Genomic DNA, 17,674 nt, shown 5'->3' with positions numbered 1-17,674 from the left:
TAGTAAAAATACAGAAATACAGTGATGAAGCTCACAGGCACACTCAGCTATGAGCTTGACACATTTTGAGGAATATTGCTTTGCATCCCTCCAACACTTCTTAAAGTGCAGAAAAAAATACAAGAGGACATTCAAAGACAGAAGAACAAGGAGGGCCTATAGGAAAATGATGCAGGGTATAGATTAGTTACCTTTACCTCACATTTCAGAGCTATCTCTTACCTTGCTAGATGGTTTATCTTTTCACTTGCCTGTATAATAGGAGTAGTACAGGGTGTTACCACAGCTTTTGCAGTTTGGCATTGTGCTTTTGACAGATCCGCTCATTCCAGTGCTCTGTCTTGGGATTTTATTGAAAACAAAATAAAAATAGGTGCTTGCCTGTACTGTTCCTGTAGGTGTTAATGATTTTTTTTTCTTTCACTAGATTTTTGTCTTAATTAAAAGCATACATAACTCTTGGGAGTTTTCCAGAAATCAGCTGGTTTTGACTTAATCTGAAGTCTTTATAAACATGCAGAGCCATTTGTTTTCTGAATTCTAGGTAGGAATAATTTGGGGTTCAAGGGTGGAGTGGTAAAATTTGCTTTGTAGTCCATCTCTAAGCATTACACTCTATATGACACTGTTTCAAAATGACCTTGATAAACTGGGAGAAACTGCCAAAATTAGTGAAGTAAAATTTAAGAGATAAATATGCACTGTTACAATTTACCTGTACATGGCTGGGAAAAAGTTGTATTAGAAGACAAATATGGGGCTGATAGTGTACTGCAAATTGAATGAGCTAACAGCATCTGAAAAAGATCAAAATAGAATTGCTTTGCTGTAATTTCTACTAGTACTTCCCTTTGTCTCTCTCTCTGTCCATTTTGGGCCCTGCATTTTAAAATAAATAATTGGGGGAAGGTGTTTATTGCAGCACAATAACAGAGGTCTTAAGACGTGAAAGGTGTGAGTTCAGAAGAACTTTAGAGGAAATAATTTGTTCAGATCAACAAGAGACAGGCAAATACTTTTAAAAACAATATTCAAGTATGTAAATGGTTGATGCTGTGTATTCGCTGTGTGCTGGTTGTAGGAGACACTGTAGTGTGGATTTGAGGCTGCTCCCTAACTCTGCGCACTGTATCTGGGAGGTGGCAGACTCCCCTTTGCTCAAGAGCTGTTTTAGGAGGGATTTGACAGTCACCTGCTAGAGCTTTGGCTGGATGTTTGTGAACCTGCCCCTGTGTGGTGGTGGCTCAGCTGCTCCCTGAGATCCTGTCCTGCCTACCTCTGTGGTTTCACTGGAAAGAATTCCCGTGGCTGTAACAAACCTAGCTTTTGTTGTTGCAGCATGTCCTGCTTGATCTAGCTAATGGCTTGCAAATGTTTGCAGTGTGCAAGTGTTGTACAAGTAGGGATAGCAAAAACAAAATTATGCTCCTTCAGCTTCCCATTATAACCAGGAAGATGAGCTTGAGCTGTGTGTGCTGTGTTGCTGATACTTGACCTTGCACTAGCTCCCCGTAGTTCTCCATGCAGTTCACTCTGCTGGGTTCCCTTTAATTTCACTTCCAAATCCCTTAGCTTTTTGGGCAAGAAGAGGGCATGTGTTGCCCTTCTCCCAGTTGGTGTTGGCTCACTGACCAGCCAAGTAGGTCGGATAACTTGATTTTTCCCTTGATGAGGACACTTAGTTTGGGCACTCTGCCTGCTACCAGGTGTCACGAAATGCTTGACATTCATACCTCTCACAGGTTTGGTGAATGAATTCAAAAGTTATTACCAGGGGACTGATGCTGCACAAATCCTAGGAACAATCTTACAAAAAGCAACCTTACCTTACAAAAGGTGATGATGAAGTAGTTAACAAAATCAATTTTGTTAATTGAAATAGGTCTGATGTTTCGCTGGATCCAAGGCAGAGTAGAATCTGAAGTCTTTCTTGATTTCTTTTCTGCACCCTCCAGACATACAATCTCTTTTTTAAAAGATAAAATAGATCATGAAGTGTCTAAATGATGAAGTTAAGGTCATGGGGAATCTGTTGCTAATTCAGGAATAAACACCAGATCATCAGACTTCCTTAATCTTAAAGTTCCTATTTCATTGTGAACTCAAAACCTCTTCTATATTTGTAGAGCTACAATTTTCCCAGCATAATGTGAAAGAAGATGGTCAGGGGGAAAAAAAAAAAAAAACAACAACCCTCAAGGCTGAGGTGGCATTTTTCAAATACTAAGTACATGGGGATATGTCCAGCAAGCCACTGGAAGAGCCACCTGTAATTACGTCCCACAGAGAATATGAGAAGAACTTCAACACTATAAAATGGAGTCACAAGGCATCATAAATGCTTTTAAAAAGTGTCTTAGTTAACTAAAATTGTTGCAGTTCTGGAGGAAAAACTGGTGTACACTTACCTCCATCATCTGTGCACCTCTTTGCCAGAGGAAGCAAAAGGATATTTTGTCATGAACTATCTATGTTACCCAGTATAAGGGAAAACCTAAATGTTGCCTTTGATGTGGAATTCCAGCCACTGATGTAGTTTATTTACATTATTTTCTTACCTAGTCCTATACTGTCCTAAGTTGTAGTATAGAATGTGCACAAAGTATTCTATCACCATCTTCATGAACTGCTGAATCCAGGTGGGGCAGTGTTTTCCCAGAACCCCTCCCTCTGGGCCATTATCTTCTGTTAATGGCCCATCAAATGCCTTGCCCATGACTCATAGATAACTCCCTCCAGGAGTTATCTCTGTTTAATGGGCCATCAAGGACCCCCTGCATGACTCATCATCCCATTGTGAGATGCTCCACCCAGGGGGAGGAACCAAACATTCTCACCTGGATATAATCTGGGATTTGGGACAGTACAGGGGGCCTTTACACCCTGGATTCCCAGAAGACGAGAGCTACCAGACCTTTCTACAGGATCACTGCTTCAAGAAAACCACCTCATCTAGACTGCTTCCATCACCCTGCTCAGGCTGTATTCTGACTCTGTCAGTAGTCTTTTGTATTATTGCATCTATTTATTTTACTTTCTTTCCTTTCTTCCTATTAAATTGTATCTCTGACTTGGAGCCTCTCATTTGTTTTGCTGTCAAACCACTACAAATACTTAATTTTTTTCCACAGTAATCGTATAAAAGAATGGTTCACATATGCTGAATTTCTTAACTGTAAGCCAGAGGTAATTGGAGCTTGTCCTTTAATGCTAGAAATTCCTTTTAACAGTCATCTTTTTCTCATTAACCAGTGGAGCAGGTGTTGTCTTTATTCTGTGCTGAGACTTTCATGGACCCCATCACTGCAGTGAGTGCCTCCCAAGCACTCTTCTAAAAACATCCTGCTGGGATAGGAAAATATTGCTATCCTTATTTTGTAGATGATCAGCTGAGATATTTGGTGATCTGCCCACAGCCGGGCTTGAAATCCGTGGGAGAGTTAAGAATAAAACCTGCAGTCACTGCTCACAGCCTTTGCTAACACACAGTGCTGCCTTTTTTTTTTTTTTTCACCAGCTGTGAGCCTCAGTTGCATGTTTAGAAGATGATGTTGACTTTTCCGCATCAATTGGTTTATAATTTTGTTGCTGCCTATTCCTGTATATAACTTTTTAACTTTGTTTATAAGTTAAAAAAAAATCCTGGAACCTCTAAACTTCTAAATGTACTTATTTCCTATCTTATCAAAAGAGGAGGGAGGACTATTGCTGATTTACCATCTTATTTGTAAATATTTAGTAGGAATGAGCTGAGACTGGCACATGTGCTGGAAGATTGGTAGGTGTAAGTAAACTGATGGATTCTAGTTATTAAGTCACTACTTCAGCTGTACAAACTAGAGGAAAAATACATGATGATCATCCTAAACAACAGCTCCAGCCTTCTGGTGGACCTGAGACACACTTCAAAAATGCTTTTAGCCTCATCTCCCTTTGTATTTCTTGTATTTTGTTCTTGGAGGTGAGTGAACAGTCTGATTTTTCAGGGTTGGTGAGCACTTGCAACATGCTGAATTTGGAAAACTGCCCAGGAGACCAATTGCCCTGCACAGTCTCACTGGCAAAGGATCATCAGCATTTGAGAGGGTGGAGATTCATGTCAAAATAGAAAATTGAGTGCACTTCTAAGACTAAGATCTGCTGTGTAGCAGGTGTGTGTGTCTGTGTAACGTGAAATATGACCACTAATATGGCCACAAATTGCTGGGCTCGATGCAGAAATTAGAACTGAATTGTAAGGATTGTGTTCCACAGCCTGTCATGTTAGGTAAGACCAGAAGCGAATTTGATTTTTATGCTTAAAATTAGGTTTGTTGTGTAGGAGTCTGGCTAAAAGCAGACTGGATTTGTTAGCTCCCAGGAAAGAACGGTTTTGTCTGCTGCAAAACTGTAACACTATAGCCTTGAACTGGGTGGTGGTGGTGGTGGTGTAACAATGTCCTTGTACAAGGAGCATCCTTCTGAGGTGAGCTGGGAAGCCAGTCTCACCTGTACTGTGTTATTATGTTAGGTGTCCTTGCCTTCAGGAATGAATTGGTTCCTCACATGATTTACTGAGCTGCTGACAGTGCTGGTTTTTTGGTTTTTGTTTTATTTTTTTTAAATAATTACTGATCTTATAAAGTAAACCTTGAGTCTTTAATATGTCTTCCCATACCTTTTTAATACCAGTGAGAGTAATCTTGTATTTCAGCAAAACTACAAATGTTTAGTTCCCAGTGTCCTGGATAATCGGTGGTTTCTCTGAAAACACTTGGACAATTGCTATAGGAAAACACCTCCAAAGAAGTTCCCTGTGAAATCAAAGGTGAAGGTGTTAAGCCCAGACAATAAAACTTTGATCAAAGTAGCCAGCAGAAGGGGCCACAGAGGAGCAAGTTGTCCTTTAAGCTTCACTACATTGTGTGAGGTATCACTCCTCTCTTTCTGTAATCAGATTTCATGAAGGAAGCAAAGCTATTCTTTTGTGATGTAATTGAATCAGAGCCCTCAGCTAGATGATCAGCAGGAAAAGCACCTGCCTTCCTTGCTTTAGATTTGGTGATGGACCCCAGTTTTTGATAGGAGTTGGTTAATCCATAATCCAAGCATGTGCCCACAGCAACACCTGCCATGCAGGTGAGCTTTTAATCTTGTTAATTACAGATATAATATAGATTTTTGTATTAACCTCACACATATATGCACCCAATTGTAAATGTCACGAGTAGGGAAATTTAATAAAATGACATTATAAATGTCTAATGTACTTTTTGTTGAGCAATAAAGTTGCCCACGTGTTGTAATTGAGGTCTGAAGTTAACTTGCTTGCTGAGGCCTCTCTAGGGTAGATTACACAGACCAAGAGAGCATGTAAAAAAATGTTTTTCTTGCTCTCCTTTTCTTCCTGTTTTGTCCACTAGCCTTTCCTCCTTAGCTCTGTCTTGGGTTGGTGCCCACTGTAATATCTGCTGCCATCAAACTCAGCACTTAAAAATTAGGCACATGTTTGAAACATCTGCCTATTTGAGACCCTCCAGAGTGACTATTAACTTTTGCCTCTGACGTTTTCCAAAGCCCTTGGTTCTCATTTCCTGAGTGATCCTGATGCAGTCCTCTGGAGATCTCTAAAGGAGAATCCTCTGCTTCCTAATTGTGGAGACTTTGGAAAGTGAGGTACGAGGAAAGTTTGGGTTCAGGCTTAAATACTCTGAGGCTCACATGCATTGTGTAGGTGGACCTTGTGAAATGTAGGTCTGAGGCACCTCATATGCAGTTCTGCATCAAACTTTCATGTTTGGTGTTGTTTCTGATCTGCGCAGAGAGGTGTTGCCTGGCTTTTCAGCAGACACTCATGAACAGGCGTTTGGGGAGGACCATGTCCAGTTCATTAAATGAGGAAGAGCTGAATTAATTCCTAACTCCACACAGATAAGAATGTAGTTTGGATTAAAAGGTTTGTGGCCCATCAATATATGTCTGAATCCCATTTGTGATGGTGTTCATGCTTAAGTAGAATATGTGTTAAAGATTGCCGTTTGAATTGGGTCACTGCAGAGCTGGGCTTACCAGGGGAGTTAATGGGGCAGAGCCCTCTGACCAGGCATAGGCTGCTTTGCCATTTGTGCTTCAGGTCATTTTATAGGGTTGCTATCACAGTCCTTCTGACTGTACAATATCTTCTTGGCTGCTTAATTGTGATGTAGTAAAGAATATTCCCATGCAAGGTAGTGATTGGTCAGACACAATGCTCTCAAAATAATTTTGGAATAAGTTTGAAAAAACCTGGAGTGTCTGACCTACCACAGAAAGCACAGAATTTGCTCTGTAGGCTCCTTGGGTTAGAAATCCTCTCTCTGGAAATTGAGATAAAGAGAAGGAACATTTTCCAGGGAAGAAACGTAGCCAAAATGACTTGGAGCACAAAAAATTCTATAAGGATTGGGGACTGAATCCCATTTGCCATTCCATTACCTCTAGTAGACCTTTCTCCTCAGTAAATTTGACCTAAAGTTGTAATTTTGGTCCCTGTCAAATACATCCGAATTTGCTAATCTGATGGTGTATTTTTTTCCCAGCAGTTCTCCCATCTTTTTTGTACAGACTGGTTGGTGTTTCATCGCAATTAGTGTCCTTTTGTTGTCTGTTGGCAGTGCTTTAAGAAGGAAATTGTGCAGGACTCATCAGCAGAACTTCCAGTCACAGACCAGTGTTTCATGGGAGCAACAAACAGGGGAGGTCAAGAGTTTTCCTTTCAGGTACTGCAAAATTGCTTTGAGATGCCAACAACTAAAAGATGAAAATCTCTAATGAAGAGATAAATATTATCCTTATTTATTTTTTAAATGTTTTTAAATGTACTTTCTTTTTTCTTTTTTGGAGCATGAGAGGTGTTTTTTTAGCTCTTTAGCTGTGTTTTTATCCAGCAGAGGGAGTTCAAGCCCCCGTTTTACATTGACCTTGTAGGCTGGGCTGTGTGATCAGCACTTCTGGATGCACTTAATGGAACATTCTCAGCATAGTTAAGTGCTGGGGCCTGAATCAAGGGGGTTGGAATACAATCGGGTTTTGTTTTTTAATGGCAAAACATAAAAAGGTATGTTTTGAGGCAGTGAATTATCAGTAATACACATCTGTTTGTACCAAGATGTTTGTATCTGTAACACTTCTGCACTGTCTTGGAGTATGAAAATGGAAGGGTATGAAAGTGGCACTTCTTATAAAGTGCCAAATCCAGGTTTTTTTGTCTCATAGTTAAGTACCATCAACTGTTAATGAGTCTCTGAACAATGTCTGATCTTTGAGAACCCCAGAGAGCAGCAGTGGACAGAATGTTTTGGAAATAACTTCTATCTTTTAATGCAGTGATCAAATTTTCTTGTAGATAGTTATTGGGAAAGATGTCAGTTCTTCCTTCCTTTAGGTTTTTAGTGTATTATTCTACAAATTGTATGTTCTGGTGAGAGGAACATCCTGCCACATCTTGTGTGCCAAAACAAGAATAGTAATGAAATAGGTGAAAATAAATCAAGCATTGCTGGGCTTCCTTTAAACCTGTAATTGTGATTCCTCTGTGACAATAAACTCTCAACTGAGCATTCACCCCTGAGCAGTCAGGGTCTTTTCTATCAGCTCAAGCTGATAACTGAAAATGTAAACCACATTTTAAAGTAATTCATTGTATACTCTGGGCTAAAAAATGTTAAATTACACTAATCTGAGCAGATGTACATGCTGTTCCCCCAGAGTTCTGGATAGATTTTTCAGAACTGAGCAGCTTGTCCTTGTGTGCAAATACATATTGACAAAAATTACTTGGCTTGTTTCTTGGATTTCCTTGAACTGGCACTACACAAATGTCTATTTTTACTGCAAGTAAAGCTGAAGTGTTCAAACTTTTGAGAACTTAATTATAGGGGGGGTGAACCTCAAGACCCAAGGTATTGCATTTCCCTTTTTCACTTAAACCTGACGGGCTACCACTTGCGTGTTTATACAGCATTGCGAAGTAAATTTAGACGTAGTAGTAAGGACTAAAACAAATTGTGCTTTGTCAGGAGAGCAAAGAAAGGAACTGAACAGTGAAAACAGCGCGGGGAGTCGGCGTGTCTGGCATTGACACAGTGCTGCGAAATCAATGCTTTGATGGCCTATAAAGCATAATAACAGCTGTGTGAAAGGTTTCCTGTGCTTAGCTGGCATTATCTCTTGTGCAAAGGAAAGTACATTGTAAACCAGTAAAAATTAACTGCCGCGGCACAATGATGGTTTTGTGACTGGAGATTCAGATAAAGTTATGCTGCTGTTGGCAGGATGATGAAAGGGACTTGGGGCCATTTGCATACAGGTGAGGAGAGGTGGTGATGTCCTGTGTTCCCCAGAGGCCAAGGCACCACAGGTATGCAAAATGCTCCAGCTCTAAATGCTGCTCTTAATCTGATTTTTTTTTTTTTTTTAGACCTGGTTGTAGAGTAGGAGAAAAGGGTCTTGGGAAATGGACAATCCCGGGAAACGTCATTGGGTGGCAGCAGAGCATTTTCCACTAGCCATGGCATCCCAGCAAAATAAAGCTGGAAGAAACTGCAGTTTTGCGTGGTTGTGATATAGGTAACTGCAGATGAGATCTTAGAATGGTATTTATGGTGAGACTGTCTTTTGTGTTTGAGACACAAGATTTCTCTCCAAAAGTGTGTTTGTATGTGTGTATGTGTTTGTGTTTATATGTTAAAATATATATTTGTATATAAACATGCATATGCATGTAAACATAAAAGCTGTGTCTCTGCAGGTGAGGTTTGCTCTGTGATACTGAGGAGCTTTAATGTGATGACTGCAAGTACCAGCTCCCAAATTAGATCCCATATCCCTGGCAGACCAAGCTTGTTCCCAAAAGATACATCTTGGTGCTGGTGTGAATAATAACATGTAAAAATTCTAAAATAATTTTTCTACTGGAAAGATTCAAGTGGATCTGTGAATGTGGCCAGAAAAAGTGATAGTTTTTATTATAAATTTCTGGTTTACTGTCATAAAAATATGACAAGCAGGACAGTATTTGTTATTCTTTTAGGAAGAAGTTAACCTTTCCATATTTATTCTAGAGTGTGAGTATTTGGCCTTCTTGGATAATGTAGATAGTGCTTGAAAGACTTCGAAAATTTGTCCTGTATTTGGAACTAGGAGCCAAATGTGTTTTGGATGTATTGTTTTCAGTGAAGAGTGAGCATTTGGTTTTCTTTGTTTTGTGTTTAACACCTCAGCACACAGCTAACACAAAGGGTTGTGTCATGGCCTTAAGGAGAACACAAACTGCAGCAGGCATACATACAAACGTGCCTGTTTCCTTTGTGGAGTTACATCTTTGTTTGCTAGCTTTTTAAAAATTGTTTGTGAGTTGCTGCGATTGTAAGTAAATCTCTTACCTTCCAACTGCCCATTCTGCTGTCACCACCATGGAAATGCCATCAATCTTCTTTATGTGCAACGCTGCTGCAAATGTGGAAACTCAGTGATTGGAAGGAATTTAACATCTTTCTTTTTCTGCTTTGCCTGGGGATAAGAAGGTTAACACTGTCCCCATGGACTTCCTTCAGGCATCAGGGATGGGCTGGCTTTGGGAATTGTTTGTCCCTGAAACAGGGAGGGACCTCTGTGGTTCACTGCTCCTACTGAGCACTGAATGTTAGGTGCCAATCCTTACAGTCTGGCCTGAAGATCTTGCCTTAGTAATGTTGAGGGTTTTCTGAACTATACTGATTTCTGTTTGGTTCAAGCCCAAGGCTCACAACCCACAGAAATAAGAGCAAGCTCTGAACAAGAGCTGTCCTGTTTTGAAGCTCTCACTGAGCTCAGGATTCTGTGCTTACTTCTGTATCTCCAAAAGTTATGATGTTGCACCAGTAAGAGGCACCATTTTCTGGGTCCCAGCCCCCTGGGAGCCCTAAATCCTTGTTTGTTGGTGGCATATGGCCTCTTCAAGGAATAAAAGCTTTTGGCCCCTGCAGAGCTTAATAAAACCTATATTTATACCACATGTGAGTAGTGTTGGGAACTCCTTGAAGGAAGGTATCTCTAAAATTACATTGCTGTTTTGTTTGTACACATTACTGCAAGAGATTCTCAACTGATGTCTCAACTTTCAGTAACTAAGACATCTAATATCTCTTCTCTTGAAAAGCTGGGAAAATTAGGCAAGAATCAATGTGAGAAAAGAAACCTGTTCAGTCATAGGAAGGTTCCTTGTATTTGGACCGGATGTCATGAGGCTGTTGCATTAGACCATCTTTGTTCTATCTGCAGTGATTTAACTACAGTGAATTGACATAATTCCTGAAATTTTCTCTTACGAGTTTAAGTAATTCCCTTGTTAGTTGTTGTACCCACACAGTTCTGGGATTGTCTTTTTTTGCGTACACACGAGTGAAATGTCCCCTTATGCAGTGTTTCATTATTTGCTTCCATGCTTTGCGTACCTTTTGCAGAACATTAAGGTGGTAGACTGGAAATTACAGGAATTGTGGTACTGAAGGTCAAATGTACAGACTCTTAGAATACCCCACTTTGGCACTAATGTCTAACCTAGGAACGCAGTCATCAGTAAGAATGAGATGGTAGAAACAACACCTGAGCTTTTTATCTGTAGGGAATTGGTAAGAGGCCATTTTGGCTGGAGGAAAATGTTGGTGACTAATGGGAATGTTTTAGTTTTTTTCATTTTAGTACATGTAGCAGAATTTTCTTATTTTCTTCTGGACAAAGACACTGCTTGAGGTAAAGAGGCTGATACTGAAAAGCTTCTTTTATTAGAGAAATCCATTATACCTGTTCTAATACCGAAGTTTCATGTTCTTTTCAAGACTCTGTGCTGCTTCTCTCTCTTTGGGGAGTTAGCTCTCTAAATCTCGGCTTTATAACCCTTAGTTAATTAATAGTTCTTTGGATCACACTGCCTCTGGCTTTCATTTTCTTCACATTCAAGGATTTGCCAGCCTGACTGCAGAAAAATCATGGTGCCTATTATCCTGTGCCTATTTTGCATCCCAACAACGGGAAAATTTGCTTTTTCCCACAAGTTTGCAATGACATCCTCCTCTCTAGGGGTTACTTCAAGAGGAAAACCACCATTTCTTTCCAGTTCAGCTTCCCTGTGTCAAAGACATTTGCTCATTTCCAGTGGGTGGAAAGGGCAATTTGTATGCTGGTAATTCTGCGTGTACCTCTTTCAAAGGACGTATCCTAGGGCAAATCTCCAAGAGGCATTAAACCATCATGTTAACAAAATAACATGAGGATCTGTGAGGTCAGCACTGACTGTAGAACCCTTACAGCCCCAGTGACTGCAACCCAAAGGCCATTCCTGCTTAGTAGTACTAGCAGGAATTTCTGAAGGTTCCTTTGGATCTGCTGTGGATTTGGCAAAAGTGCATCCACACCTCACATGTTTAAAAGGCTGAATTTTGGGCTCAATGATGTGTCCATTTTAATGAAAGTTTGCTTTAGCTAGAAAGCTTCAGAATGTGCAATTGGGAAAGACCCAACACAAATTCTTGAGCAAACAGAGAGGAAAGAAGGTACTGCTGTTGTGAAGGAGGGCACCTGAAATCATCAAAACATTCATGCATTTTTGGGACACTTCGTTACAAATCAGGGGGTTATGGCTCTTCCAGTGTATCGCAGACCTCTGGAATTTCATGTGGCCCTATATAAAAGGAAAAGATTATGTATTATTCATAAAATAGTGTTTCAATCATTTTGTCTGTTTCCCTCAGTTCATCAGCAGTGGGCTGAAGGATTGATCTCCTACTTAATTTAGCTTGAATTCACAGCTAAAGCACTCAAACTGTGCTGTTCCTGCCACAAACCAGGGTTTGTCAGTCTGTGCTATCTAAATGCGTGTTATGGGTTGCAAACCTTGCTGAGCCTGGATGTCCACCCTCTCCAGAGCTGAGTAATGTTCATAGCAAAATTGTCAGATGTCCCTTCTCAAGGAAGTGTGGCATTTTGAAGCATAACTGTTTTACTGCAGAGCTGCCAAGTGGATGCCTTTCTGGAATATGCAGTTTTAAGCTTTTTAGATCTGCCTGATGGTTTCTGATCTGTATGAGGGATGGTGATTAGATAAGGTGTCTGTAGTGGCCCATCTTGACCTGAAAGTGATGTCATTCCAGAGAAGCTGTGGCTGATTGCTTGGTGCACATTCAGGAAAGGTCTTCCACTCTCCTTGTTACATGCCCTGCTGAGTTGAGTTTAGATAGCACTTTGTATTCTGAGAACGTAGCCGAAGGTGGAAATCTGAGCTTCATAGGAAAGAAAATAGATGCTTTTGGCATGTCAGAATGGGTTAGTTAGTTCTTGTAATAACCCCATGCTTTCCCACCAATGGGAAGACTGAGATTCTGAGTTCCCACTTCCTTAGGAGTGGTAGAAATTCATCTCCTACCCTGCAGAATTTGTGGTAAAGTTGCCTTTGAGCTGTTCAGCAGAAGAGTTAATTATTTCTCTATTCTATCTCCATTTAAAGATCTGAAAGATTTCTTCTGGTTTCAGTGGCCTTTGGTCAAGCCTGGGAAGTGTTCTGGAAACAAGAACTGTCATTGTGGCTTTTTTTGACCCTAAAGCAAATTTTCAGGTGACACCGAGCTCAGGGTGGTGACACACCTGAAGGGATGGGATACTATCCAGAGGGACCTGGATAAGCTGGAGAAGTGGGCCCATGGGAATCTCATGAGGTTTAACAAGACCGAGTGCAGGTGCTGCACCTGAGTCAGGCTAGCCCTTCGTGTCAATACAGGCTGGGGAGGAGCAGATCCAGAACAGCCCTGTGAGGAGGGTTTGGGGGTGCTGGTGGGTGAGAGGCTGGACATGAGCCAGGAATGTGCAATTGCAGCCTGGAAGGTCACCCATGTCCTGGGCTGCATCCAGAGCACCGTGGGCAGAAGGAGAGGAAGGGGATTCTGCCCCTCTGCTCTGATGAGGCCCCGCCTGCAGTGCTGCATCCAGTTTTTGGGTCCCAGCACAGGAAGGACATGGAGTGAGTCCAGAGGAGGCCGCCAAGGCAATGCAGCACCTCTCCTTTGAGGAAAGGCTGAGAGAATTGAGATTGTTCAGGCTGGAGAAGAGAAGGCTTTGGGGTGACCCAGCTGTGGCATCCAGTACGTGAATGGAGCCTGCAAGAAAGATGGAGAGAGTTTTCACAAGAACATGGAGTGACAGGACAATGGGGAATGCTTTCAAACTGAGAGTAATTTAGATTAGATACTTTTAAAATAATTCTTTATTGTAGGGTGGTGAGGTCCAGAGAAGTGAGGCTGCCCAGAGAAGCTGTGGCTGCCCCACCCCTGTAATTTTTTTTCAAGGCCAGGTTGGATAGGGCTCTGAGCAGCCTGGGGTAGTGGAAGGTGTTCCTGCTCAGCTCAGGGAGGTTGGAATGAGATGATCTTTAAGGTGCCTTTGAACCCAAACTATTCTAGGATTCGATGACAAACACAGATTGGCAACATGCCAAATACAGCGTAACCTCTTGGATTTTCCAAGAGCTTTGCCACTAAGAAAATGAAGTACATGGTTGCTGTAAAATTATCAGTAAAAAAAATATTTACATGCTAAATGTGTTCAGAAACAATTTTTTAGTGTTTTTGTGTGTGTCTTCCTCAGTATTTTGAATTTTTTCTATATCCAATTATGGTCTTTCATAGGAAATTTTTTGCAATTTGAATGTTGTTTTGACTGTATTCAGGCAGTTCAATGAAGAGAAAGGAGTAATTTTGAACAGGTAAAATTTACTCCTAAATATTCTGAAAAGATGCATGAACGACACTCAAAATAATATTTCCACCATGATTTAATATTTCACAGATGCCTAGAATGAATGTGATTCCATTTCATGCTATAGAAAATGTTTAAAATAAATAATTTTTAAAGAACTGGTGATTTAGGTTCTCTAATGTTTGGCATGTTTGTTATGTGCTTTCTGGGGTTCCTTTTGTAAAGATGGGTAAGTATGATTGATATCACTCTGGACAGCATTTACCTAGGGCAAAGGCAGTCTCTTTTAATTCTCTATTTCTTATGGTAATGCCTTGAGGCTGGTTAAGATCCAGCCTGTGTTGTATGAATACACTAAACAGTAAATAATCGCTGTCATAAAGAAACTTTAACCTTAAAAGGCAGCATGAGGAGAGGGGCATACAGAGAAGTAATGATATATTAACAGTAATTCAGTGTTTTCTTTTCCTGTTGAGGTAAGGTATTTTCTGGGGGGAACTAAGAGGATTGGTGGAGGAAAGGAGCTGGCTGAACCTTCACAGGAGGTAAAGGGTGTTGGAAGGAAGCCAAGGTAAAAGATTGAGAAAGGAGGGGAGAAAGGTGGCTCTAAACTGGATGGACAGTGATGAGTCAGAGCCTCTGGATGAGCCCTGACTCAGGAATGATTTCCCTCCTGTTGAGAAGCATGGGATATTTTACACATATATTTGTGTGTACTCAGGAGCAGACATCTGCATGAGCTTCACTCGTGGTTTCTCAGGAAGAATACCTGTTTGAGTATTTAGCAACATTCTTATCACTAGGTTTTGATGCAGAGGTTATAAAGCCCCTTAAGGTTTTCTCTATTCCATGGAGCATGGCAACAACTCTGGATTCTGAAATCCCCAAATTCTTTTTAAAGCTGCATGCATTTTGTGTCTCTTTTCAGACATGAGCTATTTCCTGCACAAGGTTCACCATTCAGAAACTAATTTGAGGTGTGTGAGGGTTCTTGTTTCCAGTATATCAAGTGTTATAATCTAACCCCAAAATTTCAATTAATCTTCTCCTCATTCCTTGATGGGGAAAAAGAAGAGGAAAGTTGGGAGCTGCCTTGATTTTTAAAACCCAAAGCATACAAAGGCCTATTCTCTTTCCAGTAGCATCTCTTCTGAAGTGCTCAGAAAAAAAGCGAGCAGTAGAACACTAGATTTCTTTTTTTCTCTCCTGCAGCTTGGAGATGGGTTTGGATAGGTTTGTTTGTGTTTTGTTGTTGTTGTTGTTGTTGTTGTTTTTTGGTTGGTTTTTTGTTTGGTTTTGTGGGGGGGTTTTTTGGTGGTTTTTTTTGTTTTGTTTTGTTTGTTTTTTTTTTTTTTCCCATTTAGCCAGGAAAGTTGATTATTGTTAATAATAACCTCTTATGTTTCATTCAAAATCTTATTTTAAGGAAATGTTTGAGCATTAAGCGTTTTTCCCACAGCAATGAAGCAATGTACCTTTCCCTGCCAAAGATCACATTCACATATATCCTCTTCATTCCTGTAGCTGGAAGGTGAAGCTTGGAATTTTTCCAGTAGCCTGGCTGCCAATTTGCCATCACTGATCATTATCAGGAGCCATTTGGCTGAGGTGTCTCAGGTATAGCAAAGCATGTTCTTGCTGTGTGTGATGTATTTATTACCTGTGTCAGGTCTTGGGGTCCTGCTTGTACTGGTTTTTGGAAGGTTTTTTCACTCCATACCTGGCTGTAGTTAGCTAAGAGGTGGCTCCTATGAAGTAATTAAATCATAGTGCAATGATTGGTTAAGGGGGTGTGTGTGATGAGGTACAAGGAGTTTGCTGGCACCCACACTACAAACAGACCTAATTCAATCCCTTGGCACTCCATGGAAGTACAGCTATTGAATTCAATGAGAGGAGGTGCCTGCCCAGTGCTCTTCTGACTTAATATTCAGTTCTGCACCCCCAAAATGTTGCAATGTCTGTTAAGAAAATTATGAGATTGTGTCATTCACATAGATCTGATATAGTCCTCAGTTAAGCAGAAAGGAAAAAAAAAAAAGAGAGGGAGAGAGGTGAGGGTGGAAGAAAGAAAAAGCCTATTAACTTCTCTGACTTCAGTTGCAAGGAAATTAGATTTTTGTCATGTGAAGGTACCTTACAGTATTTATTGCTTTAGGGTTTACTAGTAAGTGACACTGCAAGAACTCATCATATCCTGATAATAGACAACATGCTGTAAATGCTTTGCCTGCTGATTTATTTCTAAACCCAAAATTTCATCCCAAGTGGAATTTGATTTTTTTTTCTGTGACAGCTAAGCACTTAGACTTGGCATCATGCTTTGCACCAGTGCCTTGCTTTAGCAGTGTAGCTATTTAAGCTGAGCTACAAAAACAGAAGGGTTTTTTTAATTCAGTTGATCTTAATACTTTATGATCCATCTAGTGATGCTTGTTGCATTTTGAGTGTTTAAATTCTCTGTTATAAGCATTATGGATGCCATATGAGAAATTGTGTAAAAGTATTTTTATTGGAAGTAAAATAAAACCTGGAAACTTTTCTGTTAGTCTGAGGTTTTATAACAGCTTGTTTATTCAAAGTCTAAATTCAGAGACGGATTTGACTTGTACTTTAAGAATAATGACCTCAGAATGTTACTAATAAATGCTGGAGAACTTGTCAATGCTCAAACAAGCAGCAAGATATTTGAATTATTTGCCAGACTTGGCCTTCACACTGATGGAGTTGGGGCTAGAATGTATGTTCTAGATGGCTGATCAGTTAGTACTGGGTGGCAAACAGCTATTCTTAGTGTTTTCAGTTGTCCATGCTTCTTTAGCATTTTCATAATCTATTAATCATTATTAACCCTTTATAAACCATTTAGAAACCTATCCTGAATAAAAAAGTGTGATCATTCAGGACTTTTTTTCTCTCAAGTTTAATATTAAAGGCAAGTCCAAGGTCAGGATGGGCACAGGGAGGCTTTAGGGAGCTGGTGTAGTTTATATTTTGGCCAGTCAGCTGAGGAACCATGTGGAACTAAACTTAGTAAAGTGTGGGCAGTGAAGAAAGTTCACACGGTGTAATATGCTGTGGGCAGTATTAATGTTGATTTACCCAATCTGTTAAAGGCATGGTTTGTCTAGACCTTTGGAACATTCCTCAGCTCCTTATTTAATGTAGAAGAAATCATTTCTGAAATTAGCATATAAATTGTCCAGAGTCAGCAGTCCTTTAAAGCAGTGTTCTACCCTTGTGTCATGGCACAGTAACTGTTGTAAAAAAAAAAACAAATCTCCCAGTCAGGCACGTTCTCATGAAGAAGCTCTTGACTTCACGTTGCATGCTGAAAAAGTGCATAAACCTGAGAAAGTTCATTAAGTTTATAATGGGGAAATGGTCAGAATTTGATTTGAGTAAGTTGTGTTTATTTAGTCACGTTAACAAGGGGAAGTGGATTATGATAAGGAAACACCTGGCAAGGTCTGTCCATGTAGGTGTACGGGTATGTAGTTGAAACTGGAGGCTTTTCTGACTTTCACAACAATTTTTTTCCCTTCCCTTGGTCTTCCATATGAGTTGAATATGAGCCATGCTATAGAGTGCACTCATTCCAGGGCTCCCTCTGACTGGCACTCATGTGAGAACAAGTCTGCTTCTGGTACCTGGCACTGGGATGCTGCCAAAGCAAGGTGCCAGGGACCTGATGGAGACAAATCCTCCTCCCTGGCTCTTGTTCTTTTGTTGCATCTTCTGAAATCTTGTACTTACTCCTTTCCACTTTAGTTGCCACGAGTAACATGCAGCACTGTCTTCTAGGTTATCATTTTCAAGAGAAGACAATAAAACATGCATTCAGCGTGGGAATTCCTGCAGGCGTTGGGAACTTGCTTTTTAGAAAGAGTAGGTGTAGCCAGAGATGAAAAATAAGATGTCAATGTGATGT

This window comes from Chamaea fasciata, unplaced genomic scaffold (assembly GCF_029207755.1).
Source record: "Chamaea fasciata isolate MVZ Bird 193981 ecotype frontalis unplaced genomic scaffold, bChaFas1.0.hap1 SCAF_7, whole genome shotgun sequence".
In the NCBI taxonomy this organism is placed as follows: domain Eukaryota; kingdom Metazoa; phylum Chordata; class Aves; order Passeriformes; family Sylviidae; genus Chamaea; species Chamaea fasciata.
The sequence above is the reverse complement of the archived record's forward strand: the minus strand, read 5'-3'. Positions refer to the sequence as shown.